Here is a 9,635-nt window from a genome sequence, read left to right as displayed (position 1 = left end):
TAAGTCAGTAGCTCAACCCTTACGGGGGAGTTTGCTAAAGTATATTAGGTCAACTATCATGGGGGAGCTCATACTGAGTTCCTTGCTGAATAGTTTTGCCAACATCAAAATGGGGGAGTTTGTTGAAACACCTTTCCACATAATTTTGATTTGACAAAATTGGTTAAGTATAATATATATACATATTCTAAACACACTAAGTTTAAATGCTTTGATTTAATTCTACTAATGTGTTTGTTCAATGTTGAGTTAAAATACTATAAGACATAAGAATCGAAAGGCCCAAGCCCAATACGGAAGCCAAAGCCCAAGTCAAACAACTCAGTACACTCGGCCCGCGTATGTCAAGATGTTGCCGTTTTTGAACAAAAACGCAACTCAGCAAACGGAAGGATCTAGAAGACCTTCGGGAACAACTTCACAATGAAGCTGCTGAGTCGTCTCGACAAAGTGTACAAGACAGCAGCTGGCAAAGGAAAACTTCCAGACAAAGTGTTTCCTCTTTTGGCAAAGTTCAGACGACACAGTATACTGTCCAGTTGACTTTACCATAAAAGGAGAGACCATCTGCTGAGCTGACCGAGGATAGAAGATACACGATTGTGATTGGCCGATAGCTCTGAGCAAGTCAGGATGACAACGACACATAGCCGTTTCCCTCCAACGGTTATTTCGAAATTCGAAATGACCGACGCCCAGACATCTCTATAAATAGTGCCATCACAAGCTTCACAACACACAGAACTTGATCAAGCCATTACGCTGACCAAATCTCTACAAGTTCTGCAAGCAAGAAGCAAAGCAAAAATTCTTACACTACATTTCTCATATCTGTGTAAAAGTCTAGAGTGATTGTAAATCGTCTAAAGTGTCTTAGCACATCTTTGTATTAAGACAAAACACTTATCATTTCTAGAGATAGAAAGGAGAGGCTGAGTACTCGGTTTTAAGTACTCAGCGGAGAGATTAGGATTGAGTAGAAGTATAGAGGAAGGTACTCTTGTCATACTCAATTGCTGATATTGTAAAAGGTTTGAGGCTCTACCTTTAAAGAGCTCAGTAGAGTATTTGAAATCTCGGAACGTGTTCCGGGGACAGGACGTAGGCTTAGAAGAAGCCGAACCTGGATAAATCTGCTGAGTGAAGTATTTCTTACCTTAACTCCTTATTTATATTGCTTGCTTTAAATAATCAAAACTGACCAAGTAAAGAGGTCAAGTTGAGTTGTGCGCGTTGAACGTCTGAGCTCAGGAATAGACTCTAAGTGCTATCTCCTGACTCAAGCTAAGAAACTGACCTAGTCACCTGTTGACTAAGCCAGTACCTTACTGTTTACTCAGCGCCGCTGTTCAAACCTTTTTTTTTAGAAAAAGAAGTCTGCCTAAATTGCAAAAAAGTTTAAATAGTTCCTAACCCCCCCCTTGGAACTATACTTGCAACTAAACAAGGGACCAACAACCTCATGTGCTGGTTCACCTTGGACTCCTTAACTTTGTTGGTTCCTTCGTAGGTGACCTCTAGTTTCTTCCAGATCTCCTGTGCTGACTCACAACCTGAAATCTTGTTGTACTTTGTAGCACCTAACGCACAGTGAAGCATGTTTATAGCTGAAGCATGATTTTGTAGCTTCTTGAGGTCATCCTCTGTCCACTTAGTCTCAGCTTTAACAACCGTTTGGCCGTCAATAGTTTCAACAGGAACAAATGGGCCTTGGACTATAGAAAGCCATGCACTCATATTTGTTGCCTGAATGAAATTTTTCATTCTGTTCTTCCAAAAGGTGTAGTTAGACCCGAAGAACAGAGGAGGCCGAGTAATGGACAGTCCCTCAAGAAGAATCTGAGTTGTCTGATTTCCTGGGAGGAAACGAGTGTTGTTCTCAGCCATTGTGGGGATCAGCTCAAGATAGTTATATCTTGCTCAGTGAGCTTTTAGGCTCTAATACCACGTGTTGGTCCCGTATAACGTGACAAGGTTAGTTCCAAGGGGGGGATAGGAACTATTTAAAATTTTGTCCGTTAAGGCTGACTTCTTTTCTTTTAGAAAAGGTTTACACAGCGGCGCTAAGTAGATTTAAGACACAAGCTTAGTCAACTGGTGACTAAGTCTGCTTCTTTCCTTGAGTCAGGAGATAGCACTTAAGTCTATTCCTGAACTCAGCTTCTTAGTGCAATCAACTCAGTGTCTATTCGTTACTTAGTAAGTTTTATAGCAAGCAATATATAAAGGAGTTTAAAGGTTAGAAATATGTTACTCAGCAGACATATCCTGGTTCGGCCTCTCCGCGTACGTCCAGTCCCCGGAACTCGTTCCGAGATTTTTGAATCCTCTACTGAGCTATTTAAAGGTAGAGCACGAAACCCTTCACAACAGAAGCTGAGTATACAAGAGTACCTTCCTCTATTCCTTTACTCACTCCTATAACTACCGCTGAGTACTATAACCGAGTGCTCAGCTTCTCCTTTCTATTCTTCTAGAAATGATAAGTGTTTGTCCTAAACAACAATTGCTAAGACACTTTAGATGAATGAAATCACTCTAGACTTTTACACAAAGATTAGAATTGGTGTAAGGTTTGCTTTGCTTTTCTCACAGAATTTCAAGTATGAATTTGGTCAGCGTTTCGACTTGATTGAAGATCTGCATCGAATGAAGCAATTGAGAGGCCTATTTATAGTGACACTTGAGGCATCGGTGATTTCGAATTTCGAAATAACCGTTGGAGTCAAACGGCTTCCTGTGCCTTCGTCAGATGCCTCAGGTGGGATTCTGAATATCAGAGGTACCTGTCTGTAAATTAGTGAAATCACATGGCATCTATATGTAATTAACCTTTTTTTAATAAACTTAATTAATAAACTATTTCTTTACGTGTCATCCTAATATGTACAAGTGGCGGTTGTGTAGAATTTATCAATTTATACATATGTAGTCCAACCCAAAGAGATGCCATTAGGTCATAATTTCCATCCTTTGGTATCCTAAACAAGGAGAAATGAAAGATGAAAAAGAAAAACAGAAATATGGTCACCTTGTTATGGTTCCCAGTCCATTTCAAGGGCATTTAAACCCAATGATTCAGCTTGCTTCAACCCTTGAATCAAAGGGCTTTTCAATCACTATTGCCCAAAGTATCAAATTCAATTCCCCAAATTCTTCAGACCATCCTCAATTTGATTTTCTACCAATAGAAGATAAGTTGTCAGATGAAGATATGTGTTCTCCAGACAAAACTGGAATTGTTTTGCTTCTCAATGAAAATTGGGAAGCTCCTTTCCAAGATTGCTTAAGCAAGCTAATTCAACAGGATGAAATTGTTTGTATAATTTACGAAATGAAATCTCATACTTTGCTGAAGCTGCTGCTTATAATCTAAAAATTCCAAGCATCTTATTCGGCACTACTAATGCTATCACGTTCCTTGTTCGCAGCAGTCCTGCTTTTCGACTCAGGGTTGAAGGTCGTCTCCCCTTACCAGGTTTGTCAAATAATCTCTAAAGGAAGAATCTAGATGAAATAACATATACTTTTTAACAATTTGATAATTATAAGCTAGTGAAATTCACTACTTTGATCAAATGCATATACACATGGAGTTTAGATGTGGATGGGTGGATAGACTATTAGCATTTCAGATAGAAAACACACTGAAATAGGAAGATTTATCACTTAATCGAAGATGTTAATTTGATGAATAAAAGATCTATAGGTGTAACTTATAAGTAGTTGAGTTTAATTTAATAGACCTGATAATGTTTGATAGAGTTTAATTCTAAGTGATAAGAAACATCAACCTTATACTGAGCGGATTTTGTAACCGAGATTTGGTCAGGTCATCCAACCGATAAATTATACTATATAAGTTATGTACTACAGTTTCAAATAACATTTTACTTAGAATTAACAACTAACGAGAATATATCATTTATAGGTCTCATAATAAGATAAGTCGGCCAACTAAGGATCCTCGTGACCAGGTCCCCTCTATAAAATCTCCTAATAAGTGACACCTAAATTTGATAAATGGCATCTAAATTTGGGTGTGGTGTCATACTAACTTTTGGACAAAATTTGTCTTGTTAAATGAAATTAGCTTCTATATCTATACTTGTTATTTGAAGAGGCAATTGTAGATCCAATAAATATATAGGTATGCTTTCTAAGAATGGTTGTTCAAATTTTCTTACAGTTTTTCCCTAATGCTGCATTAAGTGGAGTCAGTTTAATGAAGCTAGAAACTAGAGAATCCCCAGTTATACACAATTAATATTTACTTGCATATCACAGATCCAGTGTCACATGAACCAGCACCAGAGCATCCTATACTCAGATTAAAGGATCTTCCAATTTCAAATTTTGGGTCCATACAAAGTTTGTTCAAGCTATTATCTATTGCAATGAATATAGGAAGTTCCAAGGCTATAATCTGCAACACAATGACATGCCTAGAAGACTCATCATTGACACAATTCCAACAACAAAGCCAAGTTCCGATCTTTGCAATAGTCCCTCTCCATAAACGTGTCCCTATCTCTCTATCAACACCATGTTGCTTTCTAGAAGAAGATAAAAGCTGCATAACATGGTTGGACAAGTAAACCATCAATTCTGTAATCTATATAAGCACAGGAAGCATTGTAACAAATTCAGAGAAGGATATAGCTGAAATGGCTTGGGGTTTAGCGAACAGCAGGCAACCATTCTTGTGGGTGATTCGGCCGGGTTCCGTCCATGGTTCAGAATGGATAGAAGCATTGCCTGAAGGGTTTGTTGAAAGTGTTGGAGAGAGAGGTTGTATTGTGAAATGGGTGCCTCAAAGGGAAGTTTTGGGACATGAAGCAGTAGGAGGGTTTTGGAGCCATTGTGGATGGAATTCTATATTGGAGAGTATATGTGAAGGGGTTCCATTGTTGTGTAGACCTGGGTTTGGTGATCAGAAGGTGACTGCAAGATTTGTAAGTGAAGTTTGGAGAGTTGGTTTGCAATTAGAAACTGAAATGGAGAGAGGAGAGATAGAGAATGCTGTGAAGAGGTTGATGGTGGATGAACAAGGGAAGGAAATGAGGCAGAGGGCTATGGAGTTCAAACTCAAAGCAGAATTGGAGATAAGAGATGGTGGTTCTTCTTATAATGCCTTGAATGATTTGGTGAAGTTTATTTGCTAATTTTAATTCTATTTAGAACCAGTATCATCTTTATTGTTTTTGTTATATCATATAATCTGTTTCTTTTTTCAATTGTCATCCTCTGAAATTAAATTTCAACTTTCAAAGTTACTACTAGACATTTTGGTTACGCTTAGGAGTTACAAGTTGTGGGGTGGAAATGCTCTTATGAACACAGAATCAAACAAATTGCAAAACTGATTTTTTTGTTTTTTTTGTTTTTGTTTTTTTTTTTGTATTTTACTAAACCATAGAGAATGCATGTTAAAAGTGGTTCTACCATTTATTTTTTAAATATTTGATAATGTTGTGGTGATTTTATCTTTCATTGCTTCTTTAAAAATGAACATGCAGTTAAAAACTAATGGAAAAATTGGTATTGCTTGTTTAAAGATGGACATGTCAAAAGCAGAGTGGAATGAGTTTTTTTTTAGAGAAAATAATGTTTAAGTTGAACTTTTCACATCAATGGACTAATCTTGTCCTTTAGTATGTTCATAAAGAAAAATATCACATTATAAATGATGAGTACTGTATGTTAATCAAGTTTCATTTTGTTTGTGAAGCTAAAATCGAAGGTGAAATTAATCTCATTCATTGTAGTAGTGAAAATCAAATCGCAGATATTTTCACGAAAGCACTACTGAAAAATAAGTTTGAGTTTCTACGAACCAAACTTGGTGTTTATAAACAACACATCAAGGAGGAGTGATCAAATTATTGTGTAAGTCTATATTCATATAAATTAATTATGAAAAAAAAGAAAATAAGTAAATAAAGCATAATAACCCGTATGCCATCCTGCAAGTGAAATAATAATAAAAAAACAAAATAAATACATTGTTAGTTGCATTGGTATCTATGCAACTAACAAATAAAGACAAAAACTAATGAAGTAAAAGACTACAAATAAATATCACAAGTTATCGTGAAACATTATCTTCAATTAATTGATGTGAATCGAGGACTTGTGTGAAAACTTGTGAGCATAAACTAAATGTGGGCTGAAATGTGTAAGGTTGATAGTTGAATTGATGCAGATCGGGTAACGGGCGATAGTTTTCAATCGTAAACTACCAAAGATATTCTCAAGCTGAACTTGAAGGAGCCGTGAAACCCCCAGATTTACAAGCTAAACATGAAGGAATTAGAAATCCCCATTGTTAAGAGGGATGAACCCTAAAAACACTCTCAAAGAGAAGATATAATTTGATTGATAAAAGTTGTCCTTCTTACAATGGAAAGGATGAATTTATATCATCCAAGACCTAAAGATGAAATTACAATAAAGGGTGGTCACTTATAACTAAATAGATAAACCTTAAAGGGGTAAGGTGGGATAATGGAAAACAAGTGGCAAACTAGTAAATAAGAGCTAATGACAAACAACAATTATTAATGGCAAAACAGTAAATATAGTGGACATGCTGGTGTCAGACTTGTCCCCCCTTGGTGAGCAAGTAATCTCCAATTCTCCTTAACGGGTAAGTAATCCCAAGTCTCCTTGGTGAGCAAGTAACCCCAAAGGATACACATGAGGAGATACATCGGATAGATACTCAGAAGTAGATCCATCCAAGTAGATACGTGAAGGAGATACCTCGAAGTAGATCCATCGAAGTAGGTCCATCGAATAGATTCGTCAAGGAGATCCGTCGAAGGAGATCCATCGGAGAGATCCATCAAAGGAGATCCATCGAAGAGATCCATCGGAGAGATCCATCGAAGAGATCCTTCAAAGGAGATCCGTCGAGGAGACACATCGAAGAGATCCGTCGAAGAGATCCATCGAAGAGATCCTTTAAAGAAGATCCGCCGAAGAGATCCATCAAAGGAGATCCATCGGAGAGATCCATCAAAAGAGATCCGTCGAAGAGATCCATCGTAGAGATTCGTCGAAGAGATCCTTCAAAGGAGATCCACCGAAGAGATCCATCAAAGGAGATCCGTCGAAGAGATCCTTCAAAGGAGATCCGCCGAAGAGATCCATCAAAGGAGATCCGCCGAAGAGATCCATCAAAAGAGATCCGTCAAAGGAGATCCGTCGGAGAGATCCATCAAAGGAGATCCGTCGAAGAGATCCATCGAAGAGATCCTTCAAAGGAGATCCGTCGAAGAGATCCATCGAAGAGATCCTTCAAAGGAGATCCGCCGAAGAGATCCATCGAAGACATCCATCGAAGAGATCCTTCAAAGGAGATCCGCCCAGGTAGATACACTTAAAAGAAAAAGATATACTGGAACTTTAAGTGTGTCTTCCTCCTCTTCTGAATCACTTTCCCCACATACCTGAAGAAATTTGTTACCTTGCTACTTCCCTAACCTAGACTTGAAATTTGTTGAAAAGATGTCCGCATCATACTCTCTTTCTTAAAAAAAAGAAATAGGATCACACTTGCCTTTTGATGACTTGTGGAGAATTTCCGATTAGCTTCCGTCCCTGTGGGGGCATCGCTGTGGGGGCGTTGTTGGGTTCGACGGGGGGAAGCTCCGATGCCAAAGTTAGTATAAAGTATGAAAGAGCAAACTGAATTGACAAAGTAGGGTTTCTAGGATTGTGTGAACGTGTACCTTGATAGCTTGAGATGCAAGCTATATATAGTAATGAAGTTGTAACCTTTAGTAACTAGAAAGTCTCCATTAATGCTTCATTAATGGCGGTTACTGGTTTCCTTTAAGTATGCCCGTTAGCTTATTAATAGCTCATTAATGGCCTTTATTGCGGGATCGGCTCAGCTGTTCCGCTGGCGGATTGAGAGGTTATAGCGGTTCGCCACATAAGTTTGACTACGGATCTCTTGTGGCGAAGTCTTGGTGATCCGCCTGTCGGATCTCCTTTGCTTGATACGCCATAACATTCCGGTATCAGGTGATCAATACGTGGCCGTCCTAGGCGAATATTTCCTTTGATCCTTTGGATAATATCCCAATGTTATCAGAAGCCCCCCTAAAGTTCCTTTAAAGTCCTTTAGGGCTTTTGAGCTTCTTCGCGCGCCGTCATGATGACTTTCATTGATGGTCACTCTGTTCGATGCCAATCGATGGGTGACACGTGTCGTAGGCGCGCCGCTCGAGGAAAGAGAAAACGTCTTCTTCCTTCCTCTCTTTCTCTTTGCACTCCACTTGCATTCCTCTTCCATTTTCCTTCGAGTTTTTTGCCCACAGTCTCTCGGAGCTCAGAATCCTCAAAGCCTTAACTCCCATGTAAGTGAAGCTTTTCATTCTATTTTTCTGAATGTTTAGGAGTTCTTCTTCATCCTCCGAGTCTACATTTGAACTTTTTAATTTGACCACTTCTTCCGAAACCGTAGTTAGCTGGACTTCTTCTTCTTCGGAAAATTTTGATTCTTCCGAAGGTACTGTCAGTTGCGACTTAGCTGAGTTGCGTAACTCGGCGCGTAATAGCAATCGAACTCGTTCAGATAGGATTGAGAACTTTCCCGTCGCCGTTACTTGTTTTTCTCCGGCAGTAGATTCTAGGCGACTTTTTCCCGTATGAGCGCATCTTCTTCTTCAGCCCCATCTAGGAAAAAGGCGCCTCGTGCGGAATCCACTTCCTCCCGTATGAGCACCGCGGATCTAGCAAATCTGGCGGATCGCTTTCCTTGGATAAAAGATTACGAGACTAAATTGGCGGAAGCTCATCAGAGACCCGCCTGTCTGCCAACGGGGTATTTATCTGTATACAGTTGTCACGTAGAAAGAGGGTTTCGGCTTCCTCTTCCTAAGATGATGGCGAACATCTTAGCTTACTTTGACATCACTGTCAGCCAGCTGCATCCAAATGGCTGGTTAGATGTAGCTCTGGATTGTTATTTAGCTTCAAATTTAAGGGTAGTTTGTAACCCCCGAGTCTTTCGAACTCTTCACAAACCGACGAAACGAAAAGCTGAGTCCTTTTACACCTTTGCTAAGTTTGGAACCTATTCGCCGTTTAGCGGCAAGATGTCCAATGTCCATCTTTGGGATGAAAAATTCTTCTATGTAAAGATAAGGGAGGACGAGTCTCTAGGCTTTCCGTCGGTTTGGAGTGCTAGACCCTTGCATATGGCTGGAGACATGCGTATATTGACAGACAGTGATGAGGAAGTGGCGAATATCATGAAAAGTGTCAAGGCGGAGGCTTGGACATACGCCGATGCCTTGGACTTCATGACGAATGATATTCCCTTGATCCGCCAGGAAGGGGACCAAATCACTTATGTGAAGTTTACAGAACTCGATGAAGGTAACTTTGTTTTTCCTTGAACCTTGATTATTTTATGGTTCTTTTGCCAGGGGTTTGTCTAAGGCCAGTCATGCTCTTATAGAGATACGCAATAAACTGAAGGAGGATGAGGCTCGAAAAAAGGGACAGGCAGCGGATCCCCAGAAGGGTGCAGAAAAGCGTCCCGCTGATACAATGGCTGATCTTCCTCTGTAGAAGAAGAAGAAGCCTACAACTTCCGGCGGACGAAAGTTTATGGTGGA

The 9,635-nt window shown here is 39.4% G+C and overlaps 1 pseudogene; it reads left to right on the top strand.

Moving 5' to 3' along the window:
* Window positions 1-2,986: 2,986 nt before the first annotated feature.
* LOC136201078 (UDP-glycosyltransferase 76E2-like) lies at window positions 2,987-5,178 on the top strand (annotated as a pseudogene).
* Window positions 5,179-9,635: the final 4,457 nt, after the last annotated feature.

Source organism: Euphorbia lathyris, chromosome 7 (genome assembly GCF_963576675.1).
Source record: "Euphorbia lathyris chromosome 7, ddEupLath1.1, whole genome shotgun sequence".
Lineage (NCBI taxonomy): Eukaryota > Viridiplantae > Streptophyta > Magnoliopsida > Malpighiales > Euphorbiaceae > Euphorbia > Euphorbia lathyris.
The sequence above is the reverse complement of the archived record's forward strand: the minus strand, read 5'-3'. Positions and strand labels throughout refer to the sequence as shown.